Below are 25,963 nucleotides of genomic sequence, written 5' to 3'. Positions count from 1 at the left end.
ATTACTCTCCTCTTCGCCAATATGTGGACCGTACGACACAAAGTAAACAGCAATCTGGAGCAGGATGCTGTTACACAGTGTAAGAAACCAGTGCGAGCTCCCAGTTATCATTATCATTATCTGTTCTCTGAATTCGCTGCTGCCCGGATCCTTTATCGATCGACGCAGGCGCGGAACGCAGCCCGCACAGCTGCGGGTGTCAGTTGTTACTGGGAGTGCGGAGTGAACTGACCTGCTGACGTCAACTGTGCCAGGTAGGAGCAGTTGCAAGGCGTTATTTACTACTGTGCGACTTACTTTCTGTACTTGAACTTCGAGGTGGAGGATGCGTCGTCACTGTAGCGGTGAGTGTGTCCCTATTTAAATATTGTCATCGAGTAATGACGAGGTATACGAAGGCATCATAATCAGATCTTGACGTAAAATGTTATGTTTACATAATAATAATAATAATAATAATAATAATAATAATAATAATAATAATAATAATAATAATAATCTAAAACAAACGCTTACAAAAATTCCCGTACCTTGGTAATGCTGATATTAATAAGCAGGGAAAGGATTTATATGTAAATACATATTTACTTATAAAGATAATATAATTTATATTTTGCATTATCTTTATGTTTCACAATGTGTAGGGTTGAAAAATCCTACTTTTATTTTCCATATTTTTCCATATTTTAGAGTTTAGTACATATTTTCGTTAATTTCCATATATTTTCCATATTTCATATAAAACAGTCCATATTATATTAGGTTTAACAATAAAACAAAACAAAATTCCATTAACTTTTAAAAATACATTTCAACAATAGAGATTTAAACACATGTTCAGTAATCCCTTTAACATCAGAGTTATTTGAAAATTAGCAGTCCTATCAACAATGGGAAAGTAAGTTACAAAACTGTATTAATTTAATTTAAAATTTTTAACAGACTTCAGTTGTGCAGCTCAACAGTTAAATGCCAGTCAGAGTACACATAGGTTCAGTTTTGTAAATCATACTATAAAGACGGTAAATATGCCAAAAGTACGTCATTCAGTCAATTTAAAATCAAAACTAACAAGTTACATTTCAGAATTTAAAGAAGATGGTTTATCAACTGACAATAAAATATTATTTTGTAATTTGTGTCAGTGTGCAGTATCATCTACACAAAAGTTCCTGGTGCAACAACACATTACAACTAGTAAACATCAGGCCAACAAACAACTAAATTCCAAGCAGAGACAATTGTTTTTAACACAACCAACAACATCGAATGTAAGATCTGAGTTTAACATCGACCTGTGCCGTTCTCTCATCTCTGCTGATATTCCTCTCTACAAACTAAAGAATAAGGTCTTCAGGGAATTCCTTGAAAAATATACTCAACATACAATCCCGGATGAGTCAACACTTAGGAAGACGTATGCTCCATCCATCTACGATGAGACAATACAGAAGATAAGAGATGAAATTAAAGATAGTTCAATTTGGGTTTCCATTGATGAGACTCCCGACAAAGAAGGTAGACTTGTTGGTAATGTAGTTATCGGTTTGTTAAGTGAACAATATTCTGAACGAATTCTTTTACATTGTGATGTTCTAGAAAAGTGCAATAACAAAACTATAGTTAAACTGTTCAACGAAGCTATGGGTATCCTGTGGCCAAAGGGTATTATGTACGATAATGTGTTATTCTTTATTAGCGATGCTGCCCCTTATATGGTCAAAGCTGGACAAGCATTATCTGTTGTATATCCTAAATTGACTCATTTTACTTGTGTGGCGCATGCATTTCATCGTGTGGCAGAAGTGGTCAGAGACAATTTCCCTAAAGTAGATTTGTTGATTTCATCAGTGAAAAAAGTATTTCTCAAAGCTCCCAGTAGAGTTAACGTGTTGAAAGAAATGTACCCTGAAATTCCATTGCCACCAAAGCCAATTTTAACTAGATGGGGTACATGGCTAGAAGCAGTTGAATATTATGCCGAACATATAGACTCTATTAACAATGTTCTCCTTGCATTGGACTCTGAAGATGCAGTCTCAATTGATACTGCGAAAACAGTTACCTGTGACATAAGTGTGAAGAATGACTTAGCTCACATTCAGCATACATTTTCATGCATCATAAAAACGCTCAAAAATCTCCAAAATAGGCACCTTTCACTATCTGAAAGTTTTGAAATTATAAATAGTACTGTGGAACAACTGAATCGTGGTAGAGGTAAAGTTGCAGATGCAGTAAGAGCTAAGGTGGACACTGTACTTTCAAAAAACCCTGGATATGAAGAACTACAAAAGGTTGTTGCTGTGATGAGTGGTGAATCAACAGTGAAGATTAACTTGGACTTATCCCCAGCAGACATTGTGAAATTGAATTATGTACCAGTTACTTCTTGTGACGTCGAACGCTCTTTTAGTCAGTATAAATCTATCCTCAGAGACAATAGAAGAAGATTCACTTTTCAGCACTTGAAAGAAATGTTTGTAACCTATTGTTATGGTAACAGACAATAAAAATTGTGTTTTGTTGAAACTACATTGGAAGATAAGGTACGTCCATTATATTTTTTGTTTAGTTTGATTAAAATGTACCAATATTTAACGTACATAGTCATTTTTTTATAATTTTAAGTCCATATTTAATTCCATATTTTGGTAAAAATCCATATTTAATTCCATATTTTGGTAAAAATAACTACATATATATTTACATATTTCATATATTTTTAGTCCATATAAATCCGTTCCCTGTTAATAAGTATTTTACGAGAAAAATAAACTGTCAGATCAATCGAACAGGAATTTGCTCAACAGACTCATACACAATTTCTCTCACCTTGGTATTCTTAATATTAATAATCATTTTATGAAAGAAATAAAATTCATCCTTCGGACGAATCGAACAGGAATTTGCTAAACAAAGTCATACACAAACTCCCTCATCTTGATGATTCTAATATTAACAATCATTTTATGAGAGAAATAACATTCATCATTCGGACCAATCGAACAGGAAATTGCTTAACAAACTCATACGAAAATTGCATTACCTTGGTAATTCTAATATTAACGAATATTTTATGAGAGAAATAAAATTCATCCTTTGAATCAATAGAACAGGAATTTTCTTAACAAACTCATACGAAAATTGCCTTACCTTGGTGATTCTAATATTAACAAATATTTTATGAGAGAAATAAAATTCATCCTTTGAAGCAATAGAACAGGAATTTCCTTAACAAACTCATACGAAAATTGCCTTACCTTGGTAATTCTAATATTAACAAATATTTTATGAGAGAAATAAAATTCATCCTTTGAAGCAATAGAACAGGAATTTGCTTAACAAACTCATACGAAAATTGCCTTACCTTGGTAATTCTAATATTAACAAATATTTTATGAGAGAAATAAAATTTATCCTTTGAAGCAATAGAACAGGAATTTGCTTAACAAACTCATACGAAAATTGCCTTACCTTGGTAATTCTAATATTAACGAATATTTTATGAGAGAAATAAAATTCTTCCTTTGAACCAATAGAACAGGAATTTTCTTAACAAACTCATACGAAAATTCCCTCACCTTGGTAATGATAATATAAATAATTATTTTATGAGAGAAATAAAATTTATCCTTTGGATCAATCGAACAGGAATTTGCATAACAAACTCATACAAAAATTGCCTTACCTTGGTAATTCTAATATTAACAAATATTTTATGAGAGAAATAAAATTCATCCTTCTGACCAATCGAACAGGAATTTGCTTAACAAACTCATACAAAAATTGCCTTACCTTGGTAATTCTAATATTAGCAAATATTTTATGAGAGAAATAAAATTCATCCTTCTGACCAATCGAACAGGAATCTGCTTAATAAACTCACAAAAATTCCCCCATCTTGGTAATGAAAATATTAACAATTATTTTATGACAAAAATAAAATTCATCCTTCGGACAAATCGAACGGAAATTGCTTAAAAAATTCATACAAACATTCTCTCACTTTGGTAATGTTAACGCTTTTTCAAGTCTTAAATAGTAAGTTACAATGTTTTTCTATTTTCCTGTCCTATTTTCTCGCCCTCTCTTTTCTGACACTATACATCTATATATAATCGTTCATTCTTCCGAAATATTAAAACCATTCTAATGTTTCCCGTTCTAGCATATTATAGGCTACCACAGATTAAGGGAGTGATCAGTTACATTTCTATTTTCTACAATGCTTAAGGTGGCAACTTCATATTTTGTACATTTCATCCTCTTGATATAATCAGTCTTCCATGTATCCGTTGAATGGTTTTTGAGGTATTTAAATTAAAAAAATAGTATATTTTTAAAAACTATATCTTCTTACAAAATTAAATTTCATGCATGATTCTTCTCCTTTTTACATCTCTGATGTGGTTAGAAAAAACTAAGTAAGTTATAGACAATTTTAAATACACATTACCAGTCTTACTAATAAACCGTGTATAGTTTTTATACGAGACTTATGCTGAGATGAGACAGAAAACGTTACTAATAAACCGTGAATAAGCTATGGACGCATAAACAGGCTGTAACTATACAATGGGAATTGCTTTGCAGTAGTTATATACACGAAACCCCTTGTTTAAGCGTTGTATATAGCGAAAAAATGGCCGTCCCTTTAACAGCTGTTCGTATCGACTGTCATTTTACGATGATGTTTACCTTGTAACCACAGAAGATCAAACCAAAAATCATAGAATTATTAGAATAATATTGCTGTAGCTTGTACTATTTGACCAAAATGTAGTGTGGTAATCGATTAGAGCCAGTTGTAATATCGATATTTAACACGCCACACTAGAGCGCCCTACCGGATCCAGTAGAGAACCTCAGATATTCTATTTCCTTTCGTAACGAAGTAATGACGAAACTATGACGTAGCAGTGTAACACTTATACTGTTATACACGACGTATGTAGTGATTATTAGTAAGGAATTTACACACGACTTATAAACGAGCTACTCATTGTATAAGTATAAGACAGTTAAACGTCTGTATATAGAGTTTTTATTAGTAAGACCGCTATAGTTTTAAATATGCAACTTCAAAAGATAAATTTCTAGTATCCACTAAGTATGTATCTTTTTTCTTAATTTCGAAAGTATTTAGTTCATAAAAAAATGCTACTGTGTTTCGTTAACCACAATATATTGAACATGCAGTAAAAATTTCATATTCCTAGCACAAAAATTGTAACAGTCTTTATATTATGAACATGACGAAATGCGGTGGAAAGAAAAAGTGTGAGAAAACAGCTGGTAAAGTCTGCATGGAATTCAAATTCAAAAGTGCAGCCATTTAAATATGACGTAATATTTATGTTTCCGAGCGCCGTACCATTGAAACTTGCTCAATATATAAGAGATTGCAGATTCATTTTTCACACACAAGAAATTAAAATGCGATTTATGATTGAAAATAACTAAAATTTTTCTCGTTTCGGCCCTTAACTCCCATTTTTCTATAACCGCCCATTCTTCCCATATGTCCTGCATACTATTCTAATATTTTCCTATGGCCTCGTTTCGCAAACATCCCAAGTCAGAAAATAAAATTTTATTTTTAACGCTTATATCGTAAAGAACTACTGCAGGATTACAATACTATGTTTTTATACGTCGTCCAGTGAAGAGTAAAAAGAAGAGCACTTCACTTTTTAGCAGGAATAAAACCTGTACTCATTCTATATTTTTTGTCGAAAACATTACAGCTTAATCCACAATGTAGGGTATAAAACGTTGTAACTTGTTAAACATATTGTTTAGGTTATTAAGAAATAACTATCATTTATTCTACAGCAATTTCACGGAAATTGGCATCAAACCAGCTACACGACTCCTGGTGGGAGGGAACATGCATACGGTACAACATTACTACAGAATGAGCAGGTTGCTTTGTAATTGTAAAATACCTCGAGGTAATTGCGTGAACATTCTTGTCGAGTTGAAGTATGATTGCTTACAGCTTCAAATTCCGTGTAAATTATGGCGCAAAAACTATTCTTCCTCAACAAGCCTTAAGAAAGTAAGCATTAGAGTTGAACAACGATCGAGAAAGCAAGACTAATAGCGCCTGCAAAGCCGAAAACCCGCACGACAATGTTGTATACGTCGCGTCGTTGACGTAAAAACTCCTTGTGAGTGTTTCAAGACATTGACAATTGATCACTCCCGAAGTCCCGAACGTCAAGCAGCCTTCAATCGCCGCAGTTATTTATACCAGACTGAACTTTTATCTACTTTGGCAACTGTTATATATGTATAAACAATCAAGTAGCCTATTTGAAACATCATCTCTACCTTTCAGTGTATAATAATCCGTTCCCCAGTCTCTATTTAATTACTAGGCCTTATTAAAAGACTAGGAATTTTCTTTTCTTCTGTTTGAAATTAAGTGCACAATCTTAAGTAAAAAAATATTAACGTTATGTTTTATGTTTCTTAGAAATGCAAATTTATTTGAGATTCTTTTATTTTTATTTATATAACCATATAATAGAACCAAAATATTTCGATGACTAAGATACTGTTCTGTTTTGTCTTTCTGTCTCATTTAAACATTTATATCGTTATTTATTTCAATTATGCATGTTATTCAAAGTTACGAAATCTTTCCACCCCGACCAAATGGTGCTTCGAGAATGATGAGCGAAACTCGAAGCGCACAAGAGTTACGAGACAAATGCAAGGGACACAGCGAGCGAGAGCGGCAGTTACTTTTGTTCATCTCTAGTAAGCAAACCTTTCGCTAGGATAAATTTAGTAAAATTCAAAATTTAATTTATATATATATATATATATATATATATATATATATATATATATATATATATATATATATATGGCGGCCGGGTAGCTCAGTTGGTAGAGCAGCTGGCTACGAACTGAAAGGTCCGGGGTTCGATCCCAGGTGGTGACAGGATTTTTTCTCGTTGCCAAACTTTCAGAACGGCCCCGAGGTTTACTCAGCCTCCTATAAAATTGAGTACCGGGTCTTTTCCGGGGGTAAAAGGCGGCCAGAGCGTGGTGCCGACCACACCACCTCATTCTAGTGCCGAGGTCATCGAAAGCATGGGGCTCTACCTCCATGCCCTCCAAGTGCCTTCATATATATAATCCTGAATTAATTTTGCGCTGGAATTTGGTATAGTGATTAGATAATACTTCTAGATTAATAATAAATTTTTATAATCCAAAAAACTTCTGTTGTTAAGGGTAATTATATTTTTAAATTGCAGGGGTTCAATTTTTGCAGGGAAGATTAATTCCACTGATATCTTGTATAATTTTGAAAATTTTTAAAAATGATTTTTTTCTATTTTTATCCACATTAATGTGTTAATAAAATAAACCATTATCAGTTGAATATACGTATAAATAAGAAATATTTTGCCATGAATTGTAAAATTTAAATATTTTATATAAATAATTATTAATGAAAAAGTAACTTGAAATAATAAATGTGCTAAAGGCAGGGTTTATTCTCCAGTATGAAGTATACTTGCTAGCAAAATTTCATAAATTTATATTTTAAAAAAGTAGAAGTTATGAGGAAGACGGATTTGGAAAACGTATGTTTAGGGAAATGAGCGACAGACTTACCGAAAAAGAGAAGTTTTGTCCATATTTAAATGGCCAAGTCATTGACATAAATCATTTCGCTTATTTTAAGTGCTTCATTCTGTACAGTAGTGGCAAAAAAAAAAAAAAAAAAACCGGACCGACTCTTGTAGCTGATTTCAGAGCCTTGTTCATTCCAGAGCACGATAGACTGGTAACTAAGACTTTCGTGGTTCGAATCCTGCCTGGGAAGTAAACTTTTTTTTTGTTCCTTATTCAAATTTATTCCCAATACTATTCGATTGCAGCGATATTTTACTACTTATCATTCCCAGAACATGAATTTTACCGGCAATCTTTCAGGCCTCGTCTTACCGTCTTAGAAATCATAAAAAATAGAAGCAAGACGAGTTGTTTTCAGTTTAAGAGACTAGCCAATTGGCTACCAGTTGATTTTAAGAAAATCTTGCCCGATGGATCCTGAAAGCAAAATATGATGGAAAACAATGCGTGTCCCTTGCTTAAAAATTGGTTGGAGTGGGTAATGTTTGCTTTCCTCATTCTGAAAAATCTCGAGGCACCTCTATGAAATAGACAATGTACTGGGACGAACGGTGTTGAAGACCACGGGGCATGAAACTAATCTTATAGCCCTACTTCTGTTTCCATGGTGCCATGAGTGACTGAGATTTGACTTTTCATGTTAAAATTTTACTATCTTTCTCTCTTGTACCTCGAACATGGACGCTTCAAGTAAAAAAAAAAAAAAAAAAAAAAACTGAATCGTAGTAATTCACATAATTCAGAAAAATACCGAATTGCACGTAAAACCTTTCAGAGAAAATTAAATTCTTAATAATGAAATAATTAATAATATGTATTGAAATAATTATACTTAGCACAAATCCACTGACTGAAGTTCAGAGAGAAGTAGGTTATTTTACGACGCTTTATCAACAGCTGAGGTTATTTAGCGTCTGAATGAGATGAAGGGATAATGCCGGTGAAATGAGTCCGGGGTCCAACACCGAAAGTTACCCAGCATTTGCTCATATTGGGTTGAGGGAAAACCCCGGGAAAAACCTCAACCAGGTAACTTGCCCCGACCGGGTATCGAACCCGGGCCACCTGGTTTCGCGGCTAGATGCTCTAACCGTTACTCCACAGGTGTGGACTTCAGAGAGAATTATTGACGTGATTCTTTCTATAAATATGAGCATACAGACATATTATGATTTGGATTAAATTTCTAACTAGTGGAGAATACAGGATTGTTTCCGATCTCTGATAACGATTTTGGAATGACGTCATGTGCGTAAGGACTCACACGACAACTGAACTGTGGTCAGAGGTGACAGACCAGTAGTGAGTGATTTCATAGTCAGAGTGCACGGTGTATCACAGTAGCAATCCCAAGAAAATCGAGCCTTTTTGGGAGAATAAATAAATAAACGAATAAAGGAATAAACGAATAAAAGAAGAAATGAATAAAAATGGAATTAACAAACGAACAAACGAACAAACAAACAAACAAACAAACAAACAAACAAACAAACAAACAAACAAACAAACAAACAAACAAACAAATAAAAAATAAATAAATAAATAAATAAATAAATAAATAAATAAATAAATAAATAAATAAATAAATAAATAAATAAATAAATAAATAAATAAATAAATAAATAAATAAATAAATAAATAAATAAATAAATAAATAAATCAGTAGAAATGTGTGGCCCTTTTTACCCCCTTCCTTGAGCGAACCTTTTGTGACTAATATCTACGTGGAACTCCAAAAGACAAAGCATATAAAAATAATCCATGGAGGAATTGAAAAAAATAGCACTCACAAAGGAAAATCGCCTCCATTTCTCAATTAATCTGTGATGCGTCACTTTCTAAACAAGAATGACAAATATTTGGAACTAGAAGACAGACAGTTTCAGTGTTGCCTTTCTTAATTTATGTAGTAAATTATGTTTTAACTGCTTGTATCTAATAATATTTCACATTAATGGTTTGTGGTGTGTCAAACAACCGAAACTACGCTGCATATCACTATTGCAAGTTGTCTGCGCAAAGCAAAGAGCGCATTTGCGATTTCTTATCGCTGCGATTAAAAAGTCCTGTCGCAGAAATGTAGTGTGATGCTGGTTCGGGTGTAGTCTAGTAGTATCACTATTTACTTCAATGAAACCACTAGCTACTGTTTTGTTTCGTGCCAAAGCAAAACGCACACCGTTATTGGGTGCATCCGATTTCAAATCAAAGAGTAATGAAAGGGCAATTTTACAAGTTATTCTGAGACTTAAATTGACGTCACTACATTCTTCTAATTGTTTATCATAAAAACTGTTTCTTATCTTTATTATCATTCAGTCAGTGTCAAGCTCACTATTTACGAGGCCATCAACACTTTCTGATTCGTTGTCAGACATGTTTATCAGGTCTGTGCCTGTTCATATGACTCATTCGAGCTTGCGACACTCTCGCGTCTTAGAAACAGCTCTATTCAATCGCTGCGAATAGTCACATGTATATGTATTGGCATTTAAAACCACGCGTTTAATTTTTGCGGCTAAACAATCGTGCGATTAAAAATCGCAACTGCGAGCCTACACTAAGCAGAGTTTGCGAGCGGCACTACTGAAAACCAGGTCACTGCTTTGCAATGCCTTTGCAAATTATTCACTCAGCAATAAATTAAATATGCCTATACATAAACTTTTAAGTTGATAAAATAGATCAGTAGCCTAATATTACGAAAAGAATTATCTTTAAGGCCACCGCTGTAGATTAAGGGTTAGCAAGCCTGACAGTGAAACTAGCGGGTCCAGGTTCAAAACCTGATTTCGGTTTTTTTCCGGGGTTTCCCCTCCTCAATTCATTAAAAGCACATGCTGGGTAACTTTCGACGGTGAACACTGGACTCATTTCGCTGGCATTATCGCCTTCCAGACGCTAGATAATCATAGCAGTTGATAAAGCGTCGTAAAATAAGTCACTAAAAATAATAATAATTCTTAAAGAGTTTAAATATACTTAAAACTGGAATATTGTATTGTATTTATTTGAATTTCATGGCATTCGTAATCGCTTCACAGCTAATCTTAATAGTTCTATAAAGTCTTAATTATAGTCACAGTCTAGTTGAAATACATATAGAAATGTTTTACTATATAATCTACTAATACAACACAAAGATACTTAATACAAGACAAAAATATTCACGAAGCGTTGTATGTATGTATGTATGTATGTATGTATGTATGTATGTATGTATGTATGTATGTATGTATGTATGTATGTATGTATGTATGCATGCATGTATGTATGTTTTTATTACTGTTCTTTAAATATTAGTCTGTAAAATTGTATCAGCTTCTTAGTTTCTGGCTAAGTGGAAGAGAAGGCCTGATGGCCTTAACTTCGCCAGAATAAATAAATAAATAAATAATAATAATAATAATAATAATAATAATAATAATAATAGTAATTATTATTATCATTATTATTATAATTATAATAATTATTAGAGTGTATCCAATGCGTACCCACTTCACTTTACGTGATTCGGGTTTGGCATATAGTGGTTAGATGGCTGGACTGTGACCCATTTTCTAGTTGCACACCACTTCGGCAGGCCACGCTGCACATTACGTGTATCTGTGGAAGGTTATCTCACGTGCTAGGGTGAATGTATATGTAAATGTTCATATAAGTGTAGTGTATGGGATGGGTGACGATGATGATGAGGAAGGGAGAAGGGGAAACCCGGCGCCGGCACGTAGCCTACTCCTGTCGAATAGCACGAAGGGGGCCGCCAGGCTTAACGTCTCCGTCCGACGTACGAATCATTATCAATAGTGACATATACTTTCTTCATATGCATTGTGGAGAGATTTGGGATTTAACCCAGGCATATTGGTGATTACAAGTTGTTCACCGCCATCTCTTCTAGTCCCGAGGTAGAGTTTTTACCATCTCTTCTAGTCCCGAGGTAGAGTTTTTACATGAAAATTTTTGACCCCGCAGAGGATGGAACCCGGGTCGGCTAGTCTGGAGGCAGACACGCTATCACAGAGCTAACTCGGTGGACTCATGAACCGTTGTTGAATGTCATGAATTCACGTACAGAATAGAAGGTGTGGGAAATTAGGTACTTCTTTAATTTGGTCCTAAATAATCTTATGTTTTGAGTCTCATTTTTTACATCCATAGGGAGGCTATTAAAAATTTTTACTGCCATATAACCCACTCCTTTTTGACAGCACGATAGACTTGCCGATGGAGTATGAAAGCCATTTTTTGACGCGTGTTTATGCTATGAACTGTTGAATTAGTTTCAAAGTACTCACGATAACATGTGAGGAAGATTATTAATAAAGAAATATACTGACAAGCCATGGGCATTATTTATTGTTTTCTGAAAATGGTTCTACACGATTCCCTATATTTGGCACCTACTATTATTCTAATTACTCTTTTTTGTAGTCGGAACATACTGTTACTATCTGTAGAATTTCCCCAGAATATTATTCCAAAACTCATTACCGAGTGGAAGTAGGTTCGAATCAAATATTCCAAGGCTTACTACATCGTCGAATTTGCTGCTATGGAACTTGTGAAATTAAATACAAGCGGTAGGAAGTATTACATAAAACATATTACGAAGTTAAATGCATAATAATCTTCAAGTGAGACCGATATTTCCATTCGTATGAAGTCGCTAAAATGAAAGTAGACACCACAAGGTCTTCTTGTTCATTATGTAAGTCTGATATAATTACGATTTTTTCGACCAAGTTAAGTTTTACTCCAGAAATGCAACTGCAATCAAATGTTTGAAATGTTCTAAAGACAAAACTTGTGATATTTTGATTGATTTGACACAGCGTATCATTCAAGCAGTTTAGCTTATAACACTTGATATGTTGGTGAACACCTGGTGAGAGGTTGAGTATCGTTTTGGTATTTGTCGAGCTATAAATGGTGCTCATGTTGAAGTGTACTAGTGGAAATAAAAACTTTTTCAGTTACTCTATACAATGAAGAAGAAATATTTGATAAACCTTATCCAAGTTACGATATAAGCTGTTATTTCTGTATACTTTTAGTGTGGGCACAGTGTACAGTAGTGGAAAAAAGAAACGGACCGACCCTTGTAGCTGATTTCAGAGTCACAGATTCAAATTTTGCTAGTCACAAACACATCCATCTTGTATAATTAATTGTAACAATTAAATTTATTGCATTTGTTCGATTCTTACCGTCTTTTGTTTCCTTCAGTGCCTCAAACTTACATACGAGAAAACTTTGAGAGTTTTATTTTCATCTGGCATCAATATTACATTTCTACCTGTATTCGGCAAAGATAACTGCGTATTTTTACATTAAGTAGCAGTACATATCTCTGGCTTCACTATTCATATAGAAATTACCACAGTTTGACACAATACACAGCACAGGATTCTTTTGTATCAGCTACAAAGGTCGGTCCGTTTTTTTTTGCCACTACTGTACATAATATATTCTACCTGTAACGTCCGTACAATGTTTCATAAAAATCTGTTAGATACAGGAGTTATTAATTTTGTTTAAAACCACCCCCTATAAAGGGGCAGTTCTTCTTATACAAACGCAATCAGAGTTTGTACACAAAAAATATGCTACTTGTATCTTCTGTACAAAGTTTCATAAAAATCTGTTATGTAGGAGAGAAGTTAATTTCATGTAAATGCACGTCATATAAAGGAGTAGTTCCTCTTATGGAACCGTAAATATAGTTTGTACATAAAATATATTCTATCTGTAACTTCCATACAATGTTTCATAAAAATCTGTTGGATAGAGGAGTTATTAATTTTGTTTAAAACCACCCCTTATAAAGGGGCAGTTCCTCTTATACAAACGCAATCAGAATTTGTACACAAAAAATATGTGCTACCTATAAGATTTGTACCAAGTTTTATGGCAAGCCGTCAGACTGCGGAGAAATTATTAATTTTGTCAAGCTAGATTAGTCCCTTTAAGCACACTGTAGGACGTAGAGAAAATTTTAATCCAATAAATTACACCTCGTTAAATATCGGTCATATGAAAATTACTCTTAGAATAAATTTTGTCGGAAACACTTTTTTCAAGCAACCTTTGTTATGTAACTTTGAATGGGATATTACGCTGGAATATTGGCAAACAAATGAAAAATGATATTCAATTAAGATTCCATAATATAATATCAAAACGAAGTCTCTTATGGCCGTGAATGTTGAACATTGCGTAAAAAATTAAAAAAGTAAACGCCTCACAAATGAAATTTATACGATCCTTGTTAGGAGTCTCACTGACGAACCATATAAAAAGCGAACATTTGAGGAAACATTAGAAAAAAGAAGAGATGGTAGACGAAGTCCATAAATATCAACAGAAATATAAACAGCATGTTTTATGATACTACAGTATCATCTACCTTTTAAGATTTTACAAAGTACATACTGTATACTCCAAGAGGACGTAAAGATTTAGAACCACTACTCCGCAGATGGATTAATCAGTTCTCTTATGTATAGCCTGAGTCAGCTTACTTCATATCTTAAGGGTAAAACCTAACCATTTTTCCCCCATTACTACATATGCTTGTGGATTGTGGTGATTTTATAGTTTGCAGGTTGAATTTTATTTTGCCAACTTCGTTTCGAATTCCGATACTGACAAATACTACAAATGGTAGTGATTTTGTAGCTTTTGTGTTGGCAGCTGAGACAAACTTTGTCGGTACTGAAGTTCCATGAAATTAAAATTGTACTAGATTTCTGAGCCGGTTATGGAAGCTAGTGAAATTTGAACATACTAATAATTAATTAATATCAGTATTAATATTAATACATAATAATTATTTTATGTGTTGCGTTGTAGTTATAATTCAAGACTATAGTCAGGTAAGTTTTCGGAGTTAGTACTAATAATTTCATGTGGTCAAACAAAATACATTTTTAGGTTATGTCACGGGAATCAATTGTTTAGTCAAACAAATGAATTTCACATTTCCACACAAAATACCTAACATGTTGATCCCTTTCTCGTACAGTTTGCCTATGAAAATATGTTACAAACTATTGAATTACTTAGAATAACCTTCCAACATAAAGGTAAAGTACTGTAAGTAAATAAGTTTTTTTAGTAGGTTATTTTACGACGCTTTGTCAACAGCTTAGATTATTTTAGCGTCTGAATGAGATGAAGGTGATAATGCCGGTGAAATGAGTCCGGGGTCCAACACCGAAAGTTACCCAGCATTTGCTCATATTGGGTTGAGGGAAAACCCCGGAAAAATCCTCAACCAGGTAACTTGCCCCGACCGGGAATCGAACACGGGCCACCTGGTTTCGCGGCTAGACGCGCTCACCGTTACTCCACAGGTGTGGACAGTAAATAAGTCATGCCTTACGTAAAATCGTGTGATATCTGGTAACAGTTGGCGACACTGACAAGACGGCAATATTTGCTGTTTAAGAAATGCTCCTACGTGACCCTCACTAGTCATAGAACGGGAATAGTGTCCATATTGCAGTTGGAAGATAATAATAATAATAATAATATTAATAATAATAATAATAATAATAATAATAATAATAATAATTACTTACTTACAAATGGCTTTTAAGGAACCCGAAGGTTCATTGGCGCCCTCACATAAGCCCGCCATTGGTCCCTATCCTGTGCAAGATTAATCCAGTCCCAATCATCATATCCCACCTCCCTCAAATCCATTTTAATATTATCCTCCGATCTACGTCTCGGCCTCCCCAAAGGTCTTTTTCCCTCCGGTCTCCCGACTAACACACTATATGCATTCCTGGATTCGCCCATACGTGCTACATGCCCTGCCCATCTCAAACGTCTGGATTTAATGTTCCTAATTATGTCAGGTGAAGAATACAATGCGTGCAGTTTTGTGTTGTGTAACTTTCTCCATTCTCCTGTAACTTCATCCCTCTTAGCCACAAATATTTTCCTAAGCACTTTATTCTCAAACACCCTTAACATATGTTCCTCTCTCAAAGTGAGAGTCCAAGTTTCACAACCATACAGAACAACCGGTAATATAATATTGTTTTATAAATTCTAAGTTTCAGATTTTTTGTCAGCAGACTAGATGATAAAAGTTTCTCAACCGAATAATAACAGGCATTTCCCATATTTATTCTGCGTTTAATTTCCTCCCGAGTATCATTTATATTTGCTACTGTTGCTCCAAGATATATGAATTTTTCCACCTCTTGGAAGGATAAATCTCCAATTTTTATATTTCCATTTCGTACAATATTCTGGTCACGAGACATAATCATATACGTCGTCTTTAATAATAATAATAATAATAATAATAATAACAATAATAATAATAATAATAATAATAATAACAACAATAAAAATAATAGTAAATAGCATTTGAAAACTGATAGTCGGTTTCTTATTGTACAGATTTACTCAGAGCGTGGAGTTCACCAATTCACTGAGTTGTGGTTTCTTGTCAAAGACGTGGGAGGTCGGAGTTGTCCATAAAGTACAGGTATAGACTGTATTACGTGTGGGACGCATTCTTCCAGTTTTTGTACCCATTTGATTTGCTTCCAGTTCCCTTCAAGGACAGTAACAAAGTGATTGTCAAGGCTAAACAGCTGCTCAGATTTTCCTGAAAAAGTTGAAGTCTTTTTATGTGCGTCATTCGTATTAATGAATCCGCACGCTTTATGTCTCTTATGAAGGAATGAATCTCGCTGTCGGGCAGCAGAATCATCACTTGCTTGCCACGCTGAGACTGGGTCCTGTGCTCAATAAAAGGCGTTATGCAAATTATGATTTATTTCTCATATATTTTATGCGAAACTAAAGTAATTAGTTCATGTGAAGGTGTGTCAATTGATGTCTTTCAGATTGTCGACATACAGTAGGTATAACCACAAACCAGTATATACAGTCACGAAGCTTGAGTTGTGAGGGTGCTACGAACAATAGACTGTGCCGGTACTATTTCGCATTGTGTGTAATGAAGCGATATTAGCGATCCTAGTGGTTAGCAACTGTCTATGAATGCATATTTACTACGTATTGAGCTTCGTGACTGTATATATTAGACTGTGGTATAACTGTATCCTTACGTATTGAAAATCTATTAAGAAACTGACACATACTTTCTAGTCCATTTTTGTGTGCTTCAAAATAATTCAATTCCCTTGTCATGCTGCGAATACTATAACTTGAAGTACTTTTCTTGAAAAATATTTCGAAAAATATATAAAAATGATACGTTTTAATATGAAACCCAAAAGATATTAGTAGAATTGAAACAGAATTTGACAGCAAAAATTACATGCATTTACAAATATTTTACAATTATTATAGGTTTTCTGTTTTAATATACAAAGAATAATTTTAAATATATAAACAAGAATTTTAAAAACTACTTTTAAAATAATTACAGAAAAGAATCAAAATCAAAATAAAAAAAGAAAATCACTCTTATATTCTACTGCAGCCCAAGGCACAACGCTGAAGTGAAAGGGAACTCATGAACCGCCTCTCATGGCCTTATCACTTACACCGTCTTATAAACAACACACTGTAAGGCACTGTGCATCAGCGATGGATTTCAGGCGACCAGCGAGAGCAGAAAATTCGTAAAAGCTATGATGTCTACCTTATACAATCCGTCAATGAGTAATGCTTACCTTACTGTCTATACAATACAACTTTGAAATCTGCATCGACATGGGGAACTATTAATAATGGAATTCCTCAAGGATCAATATTAGGTCCCCTACTTTTTTCTGGTGTTTATAAATGATCTTGCCCCCCTAATAAAAGACGTAGGTCATCCCATATTATTTGCAGATGACACAAGTATAGTAATTACAGCCAATAACTCCAACACATTCCAATCTTCAACAGAGGAAATTCTCTTCAAAATATGTGACTGGTTCTCAGTCAATAAATTGGTATTAAATTGTAACAAAACTAACATAATTCAATTTAAATCCTGTCCAAATTCAACGTCGCAAATTTCTAGCGCAATAATTAACAATAGATCCCTATTAGAAACAACAACAACCAAATTTCTTGGCTTAAAAATCGATAATGTGTTAAATTAGAAAAATCATATTAAAGAAATTACCCCCAAACTAAATTCAGCTTGTGTTGCTATTAGAACTATGCAAAAGATAGTAAATATCAATACCTTAAAAACAATATACTTTGCATACTTCCACTCGGTAATAGTTTTGGAATAATATTCTGGAGAAATTCCACAGATAGTAACAGTATATTTCTAGTACAAAAAAGAGTAATTAGAATAATAGTAGGTGCCAAATCTAGGGAATCTTGTAGGACTATTTTAAAAAAACTACAAATAATGCCCATGGCTTGTCAGTATATCTTTTCATTAATAGTCTTCCTCGTATGTAATCGCGAAAACTTTGTAACTAATTCAACAGTTCATGGCATAAATACGTGTTAAAAAAATCACTTTCATACTCCATCGGCAAGTCTATCGTGCTATCAAAAAGGAGTGCGTTATATGGCAGTAAAAATTTTTAATAGCCTCCCTATCGATATAAAAAATGAAACTCAAAACATAAGATTATTTAAGGCCAAATTAAAGAAGTACCTAACTTCTCACGCCTTCTATTCTGTAAATGAATTCATGACATCCAATAACACTTCATGAAATTGATACTGAAACTTTGTGTTGTACTAGTAGACTATATTGTAAATCTTGTCTGTATATATATTTCATCTAGACTGTGACTATAAATTAAGACTTTATAATAATATTAAATTTTTTGACTTGTTCCATATTCTAGCTGTAAAGTAATGTATGAATACCATGGAATGTTAATAAATACAATACAATACAATACAATACTCTTAACGAGCCAAAACATTACTGTTTCAGCCGGGTAAGATGGAATGAGAGTTATGGAGTGGTCTGAAGTGACTAGATTGAGATATTAGTGCCCAGACATGTTCTAGTGCCACCCAAATGTGCAGAACTCGTGGTCGAGGGCAGTTCTGAATGTTTAATCTGTTTGTTAACTATGTTTATTATATTTTGTTATCTTTCGTGTTCTTAATTTCACTTTTCTTTCGTTTCCTATGTTTCTATCTTGTTCTCTTCTTTTAATTTCAATTCTGTTTTCGCTCTGTGTGTTAGTTATGCTTTGTCCAATGAGGCAGTCTCATAGGCTGGGAAAACTGCAAGATTGTCTTTATAAATAAATACAAAATACCATCATTATAATAACTACATAACGAAGAACATAGTACGTTAGTGTGCAATAGTTAATAAAAATGAATTAAACAAATAAATATGATTTAGGAAGGAATATGCAAAAAAATATATACCAAATAAATGTTATATTAAATGTTCAATTTTTACTCTTTCTCTTTCTTTCTTTCTTTCTTTCTCTCTCTCTCTCTCTCTCTCTCTCTCTCTCTCTCCCTCTATGATGGTGGGAGGGGAACATCCAATGCAACGCGACCTGAGGTCTATTGTGCGTCCTCTGGGATGAGTTGCATGCCCACCGAACCCATCTACGTCGCACCGATCTAACCGCTAACACCCTGACGACCACACCCCGCCATCTTTCTAAACCCGTGTACCATTTTACGCCAACAGCCCCCCCTTCACATTTTCCCCCTCAACGGTCTGAGTGATAAGCCCTCTCTCCCGTCTCCTCAACGGTCTGAGAATTTTTACTCTTAAATATTTTGTTATTTACCAAACTTAACACCAGAGTGGCCTCCCTAACTTGATAAGTAATCTAGTAAAACGATACTTTTAAATCTGCAGCGCCTGGGAAAAGTGACATAAGTCAGTTTCCGCAAACACTTTTTAATAATAATTTATTGACAATTTACGGAACATCTGCTCGCTTGGAAAAAGAGACATAAGTATTTCTCCCACTGCAATAATTCATACAGAAGAAAATCAAATCGACATAAACCAGTGTGAAGACAGTTTTTTTCCTTCTCCTTTAAAATTAACATTTGTGACTTGTGCCACTTTTTCCGCGCACTACAGAAATAATAAAAATAAATTCAAATTTAGAATACATATAATGAGTGTAAAAATTGAAATTATGTACTGTTGTTAGGCCTATATAAATACTTCAAAATTTGATGATAACTTAAAGGCCAAAAGGAAAATTTCTTTACAAATTGTTTTCTGTAAATTAAATTGTGCTTTTGTTAATTCAGAGTTATCTGTAACAAGAGAATTAAATAGTTTACGATCAAAACTTGAGCTGTGTTTTAGGCCAGGAGTAGTGAAAGATTTAGGTTTTATTAATGGATTTGTCCGGTTTCTTTTTGAGTCGTATTCACGTATATTATCAAGGAATTATGTTTATGAATGTACCAGAATAAGTATTCATAAATTTGATAAATAATGAATACCTTAAATTCTGAAAAAATAATTCGACGGCTCAGTTCAATAGGAAAACTACTAAAAATGTAAATTTTGAGCAACTTGAATTTTAAAGCTTCTTGTTGTGACAAATCCAATTAACACACTCTAATTTGATACTTATTGTATACAGCCTACTTGTATAAAATATATTTAACAGAATTTGGGTAATTTCAATGGTCATTTGATTTTTCACAGCAACATAAAGCTTTAAAATGCAGGTTTCTCAAAACTTGAAATTTTGAGTTGTTTTTCTTTTGAACTGAGCCATCGAATTAGATGTGTATTCAATAGATTTTGATAAGTGAATTTTAATTATACGTTTTTGGAGTACATTTAAATGAGTAATGAATGATTTCGAAACTCATCCCCATATTTAATAATGGGTTGGAATAAAGTTAATAACAAGTAGATCATTCATAAATCATAAATTGGTAAAAATGAATGGAGGATAATAAATTTACACACTCCATTATCTCCTGGCCTAGTTGCCTCACAAGTGGTGGCTTCTTAGTATCACTTGTGAGGTTCAGACCTGTCTTCGGACAGTTGACTAAACAACTACACATGCACTCCGTTTCATAAATATAGGATTTGTTTGTTCCATAATAGTAATATGCGTTACAAGAGCGGTATGTTGACGTTTTCATGGTTGAGGAAAAGATTGAAAAAGCGAAACGTAGTTGAGCTCTTTTAACTTCCGAGAACATGAAAACAAACATACCGCTCGTGTATCGTACATTATTTTGTGCGAAGATCGTTTATTACATACCTGAAAGACGAATTTCTAATTAGTTGCAATGAAATCTCCATCTTGGTTTCTGTTTAATGACGGCAACTTCGGAACACCAAAATATCTTTCTTCAACATTGTTGCTATAAAATGTTTTCTGTGTTTACTAGACTCCAGCAGGCCGTGATATACGTCTGTCTTTTTTTTTCCCCCAGTCTATAAATGCGAACTTAAAACAAACGTAAGGTTATGTAATGATTTATTTTTCATTTTAATATTTTAACAATATTATTTATATAACATATTGCAGTAATAACATCGGCATCTGGAATCTTGTTGATTTTTTCACGGCTTCCTTAATGTTACTTGTATCAGGAATGCAATAAGTTTCGTGGAGTAGTAGACTTTACTTAATTTTTGCAAATATTTAAAAACTATAATTAACATTGCAATTTAGGTAAAACTGCAGTGGTAAGTTTCCAATTTATAATTATTACTATGTTAAACGTCTCTAAAAATAATATGTTAAAAGCCTAAAGCAGTAAAATGAATGTCGCGCTTAAGCGGTAAGAAGAGGGAAATTGTTATGTGTGTTACGTTGGGAATACTGAATGTGGCATTTCACACTTACCGCGTATTGGTTCTGTGCGGAAAACAAGCAAATACGCACGATCTCGCACAAAATTATATTACAGTGAATTACTAAAACATTTTATATTGTATAGTATTGCCCAATTGTGTTATTAAAAATTCTTCGTATGAAATCTTGTCACTAACATTTTCGTCTCCATTTTCATCCAGGATTCACAAGATGTAGCCCGTGTACGCCAATTTCAAAATATTCTGTAGAATATACGTACGCTAAGTTCACTATCAGATAGCGATTTTGGGCTAGGATCGTCTCTTACGCGCGATGCTGATGACGTCTACACAAAGTTACGCGCGATTTGGCTGACGGAATGTGATGAAATGATGATTAGCGTTACCGTCCGTGCTAATGAAATGACTTTGATGTAGGGCTTCTATCTTGAATATTGCGGAAAAGTTTCATCAAGTAAAGACCCAAACTTATGTCGCTTAAGCGTCGTCTTGCTTCTTTATGTGTTTACCAAGTTTGATTAAAATCGATTCGTGCATAAGGAAGTTTGTACAGGGAATTCAGATGCAATAGGGAACTATCACATTACTGTAAGTTTTGTTGCTTCAGAAATTGACTTGCAAATTATAATCTTACAACTGCTTCGTATACAAGGAGTTTCAGAACAACTATTCCCTATTTTCAGATGTCAGAACGCATGTAATTACTAGAGGAGGTATATTTATCAACAGTAATCTCACTAGACGTTTTGATTTATCTAGAGAAAATCAAAACTCGAGTGGGATTTAATTGACTATTACACGATTAGAAGAAAGTATATAAAGATTAGAAGTAACGAAGTACTCCAATACAATAAAATATTAATTGACTTACGAAAATACAACTGTCTTCAAATGTATTATTGTACCATCTCAACATTACAAATATTACGCTAGATGCATGCTAGATGGCAGTAGTGAGCAATGCCTTCTCGTCGAGAAGTTCTCGATCTATACACGATGACAATGTTACTAGTCAAGAAGGCTTTGATTCAGTTTCATTTTCATTAAAATGCTACATTCCACTTCAATTATCCGAATCCCAGTAATCAACGTCACTTGACAGATGATTTTCAATAAATCTTAATATGAAACAATCTCTGATACGTGACTATCCATAATATTGTGACAGCGACGTGAGATTCGAACTCACGACTAGCGTCCCGCAAGAGAGAAGATCGCGCGGAGCACTTTGGGACGGCGCGTGGCGGAGAGAAGAAAGGGGGTGTATTACTGTCAACGCGACGAGAGTGCGCGCGCATCTGGTGCTGGTAGAGAGGAGAGGGCTCTGGATTTCTCTGGGGTGCAATCTCTGGAGACGCGTCGAACTTTCGAGGCTACGTCGCTGTGATTATAAAAGAAGAAACGCCAACGAACTCGAGCAGTTTTTCAGTTGATTAGTCAGCCAGAAAGTGAGAAAGCCAGAGCAAGCAAGCCAGTCTTGTGTACCGGAGTTCGACTCGTGTGTGCGTCCGCAACTGTGCCAGCATCCGAAGGCCTGAGTTCGAGTGCAGTGGACCGCAGTTGGAGGAACCTGAGTTCGAGTACAGTGGACTGCCTCTGAAGGTCTGTGGTTCGAGAAACTGTGAACTCGAGTGACTGAGCTAGAAGAACTGTGAACTGAGAACTGATAGTTCTGATTTGTAAATAGTGCTTTGTAAATATTAGTTAAGATTAACAGTTCATTGTTGTTTGTAATAGTCCAAGTAAATTGTCATTGTCGTCGGTGGAGTGCTATAACAAATATTGTGTTGAGTGAAAATCCAATTGTTGACGAGAGCGTTTAAGGCGAATTGTAGAAAGGAATTATTGTTGGAAGAATAAAATCCTATTGTTGAGTGGAAATAAAATTCACAATATCATATAGCAGAAGCTATAACATAACCTAACTAATATACACAAGTGTTAGAAAAGTTTTAATTAACGACGATGACATAAAAAATAAACATGAATAATTTTAAAAGGAATAATTATTGAATGTACAATTTTCAAATTTGAATGTGGTTGGTGGTTCAATTGATGTTATATTGGACGTGTGCATAATAGAAGTGGAACTCGTTGATTTAGGCCTACATGGTGTATTCAACTTATTCAGGATTTCCGAATGGTGCTCTTCATTTATTTGTAAATCGGATTTCAGAAGATGCATAGGTATGATCATTGATTTTTATTAATTCTTGTTCTTGAATGCCAATGCGAGTCATATTTGAAACTGCTGTGCATCGAATGGAGTGGTTTGTAATTATATATATATATATATATATATATATATATATATATATATATATATATATATTTTGACGTCCAGACCAGCGCAGTTTCAAATGTTGGCAAACAAAGAAACAAATGCTAGGGACGCGATAAAATTAAACAAATGCTAGGGACGCGATAAAATTAAATGCTAGGGACGCGATAAAATTGTGCGATAAGCAGCCATGATTGGTTGAAATACGTCCTTTCGTACCGTTTTATTGATCAAAAGTAGTATGACGTAGTAAGAGTGTAATAGTCAATAGTAATCTCCAGACTTAGCATCCGGGACACTTTAGTAACCAATGTACGCACTACTTAACTATAGAGTTCCCTGAAATAATAGACAGATATACTGAGCATGTAAACAACGACATCAATATGCTGCTTATATTCTACTGTTAACAGTACAATCTAATGACGACGGAGAATGAAGTAGGACACATCCTCACATGTTTTTATGTCCTTCGGCGACGTTGAAGGCGTTAGTGTTACAATGAACAACCATGTTCACTATGAATTGTAAATGCATTGTGAAAGCTTGAGTTCGTTTCGTAGGGAGAGACGGAAGAATACTGTACCTCTGATCACGAACCGGATTGTATATTACGCACAGGTAAACAAAACTCAACGCGCACCTCATTCCATCTGTACTCCGTTGCACTGTAACTTCATTCCTACGTTGTCTCGGATCCTAAGCCTGGTGTTAAATGTTAAATGTTATGTTTTATTTAACGACGTTCGCAACTGCAGAGGTTATATCAGCGTCGCCGGATGTACCGGAATTTTGTCCCGCAGGAGTTCTTTTACATGCCAGTAAATCTACAGATATGAGCCTGTCGCATTTAAGCACACTTAAATGCCATCGACCTGGCCCGGGATCGAACCCGCAACCTTGGACATAGAAGGCCAGCGCTATACCAACTCGCCAACCAGGTCGACCCTAAGCCCGGTAATCTCACTAGAGGTTTTGATTTATCTAGAGAAAATCAACACTCAAGTGGGATTTAATTGACTATTACACGATTAGAAGAAAGTATATAAAGATTAGAAGAAATAAAGTAGTCTAATGCAACAAAATATTAACTGACTTACTAAAATTCTATTTCACTAATGTTAGCTTCACCAATACGTTTGAACGGAGCCGCCATTTTCAGTTGACTGTCTATGCGGTAAACAAATGACGATCGCAAAGCATGTTTTATAGTACCGTTAAGAATTTGCAGTTTGAAATGTTGCCAAACAAAGAAACAAATGGTAGCAATGTGATAAAAACAGAAGAAAGTATATAAAGATTAGAAGAAATAAAGTACTCTAATGCAATAAAATAGATATTAATTTAATCACAATATTGAGAAACCTCACATGTCCATTTTTTACGACATTAAGTTGTATATGATCTCGTACTCTAAACATGTAGACTCATGATATTATGAAGAGAAACCCCACATAGCGTATTCCCATCAACATTCATTTCAGCTAAAGTGTTAAGAAAAAAATAATATGAGCACAAATCTAGGACCTGAGGTGTTGTTTGTATCTCCTGAAAAGTTTAGTTTTCTGGACATGTCGGGTTTCTCAATATTCCGGTTCAATTGACTTATTAAAATTCTATTTCACTAATGTTACCTTCACCAAAACGTTTGAACAGAGCCGCCATTTTCAGTCCACTGTCTATGCGGGAACAAATGACGATCGCAAAGCATGTTTTATAGTACCGTAAATAATTTGCAGTTTGAAATGTTGACAAACAAAGAAACAAATGCTAGGGAAATGATAATAAACAAACAAATGCTAGGGAAGTGATAAAAATAAAGAAATTCTAGGAAAGTTGTGCGATAAGGAGCCACGATTGGTTGAAAGACGTCCTTCCATACCATTTTATTGGTCAAAAGTAATATGACGTAGTAAAAGTGTAAAATCAACATAAAATTAGAAATTGAGCACTTTAAAAATGTAATTTAGCATTTTATAGCACTTTTGTATACGATGTATAATTTATTATACAATAATCTCTTGAATTTACAGATTTTCGAAAAAGACAAGGTAAACAAAAATACAATAATAACGGGAATGATAGATAACCTAGGATTTAAGTATACCGACAATAAAAGTTGAAAAAAAAAAAATATATATATATAAAATTAAAATTACAATTTAGCATTTTATAGCGTTTTGGGATGGAAATGTTTTTATGGAAAGTTTGCTGGTAAAAATTTAATATCATCAATGTGTTAACAGGTGAATTTTCTAGATTCTCCAGTTGAAACTTTTGAAAAT

At 34.1% G+C, this 25,963-nt stretch overlaps 1 protein-coding gene across 3 annotated transcripts in view; it reads left to right on the top strand.

The window, feature by feature from the left end:
- The first annotated feature begins 215 nt into the window (after positions 1 to 215).
- LOC138692264 (protein unc-93 homolog A) overlaps positions 216 to 25,963 on the top strand; it is a 270,619-nt gene continuing 244,871 nt past the window's right edge. For 2 of the 3 annotated variants that reach the window (XM_069815445.1, XM_069815426.1), the window contains exon 1: positions 218 to 344. The gene's annotated coding sequence lies outside the window, so the exon portion shown is untranslated. Of the gene's footprint in view, positions 345 to 25,963 lie in introns of all 3 variants that reach the window. The other variant, XM_069815435.1, reaches the window with a different exon arrangement.

This window comes from Periplaneta americana, chromosome 2 (assembly GCF_040183065.1).
Source record: "Periplaneta americana isolate PAMFEO1 chromosome 2, P.americana_PAMFEO1_priV1, whole genome shotgun sequence".
NCBI lineage: Eukaryota > Metazoa > Arthropoda > Insecta > Blattodea > Blattidae > Periplaneta > Periplaneta americana.
The sequence above is the reverse complement of the archived record's forward strand: the minus strand, read 5'-3'. Positions and strand labels throughout refer to the sequence as shown.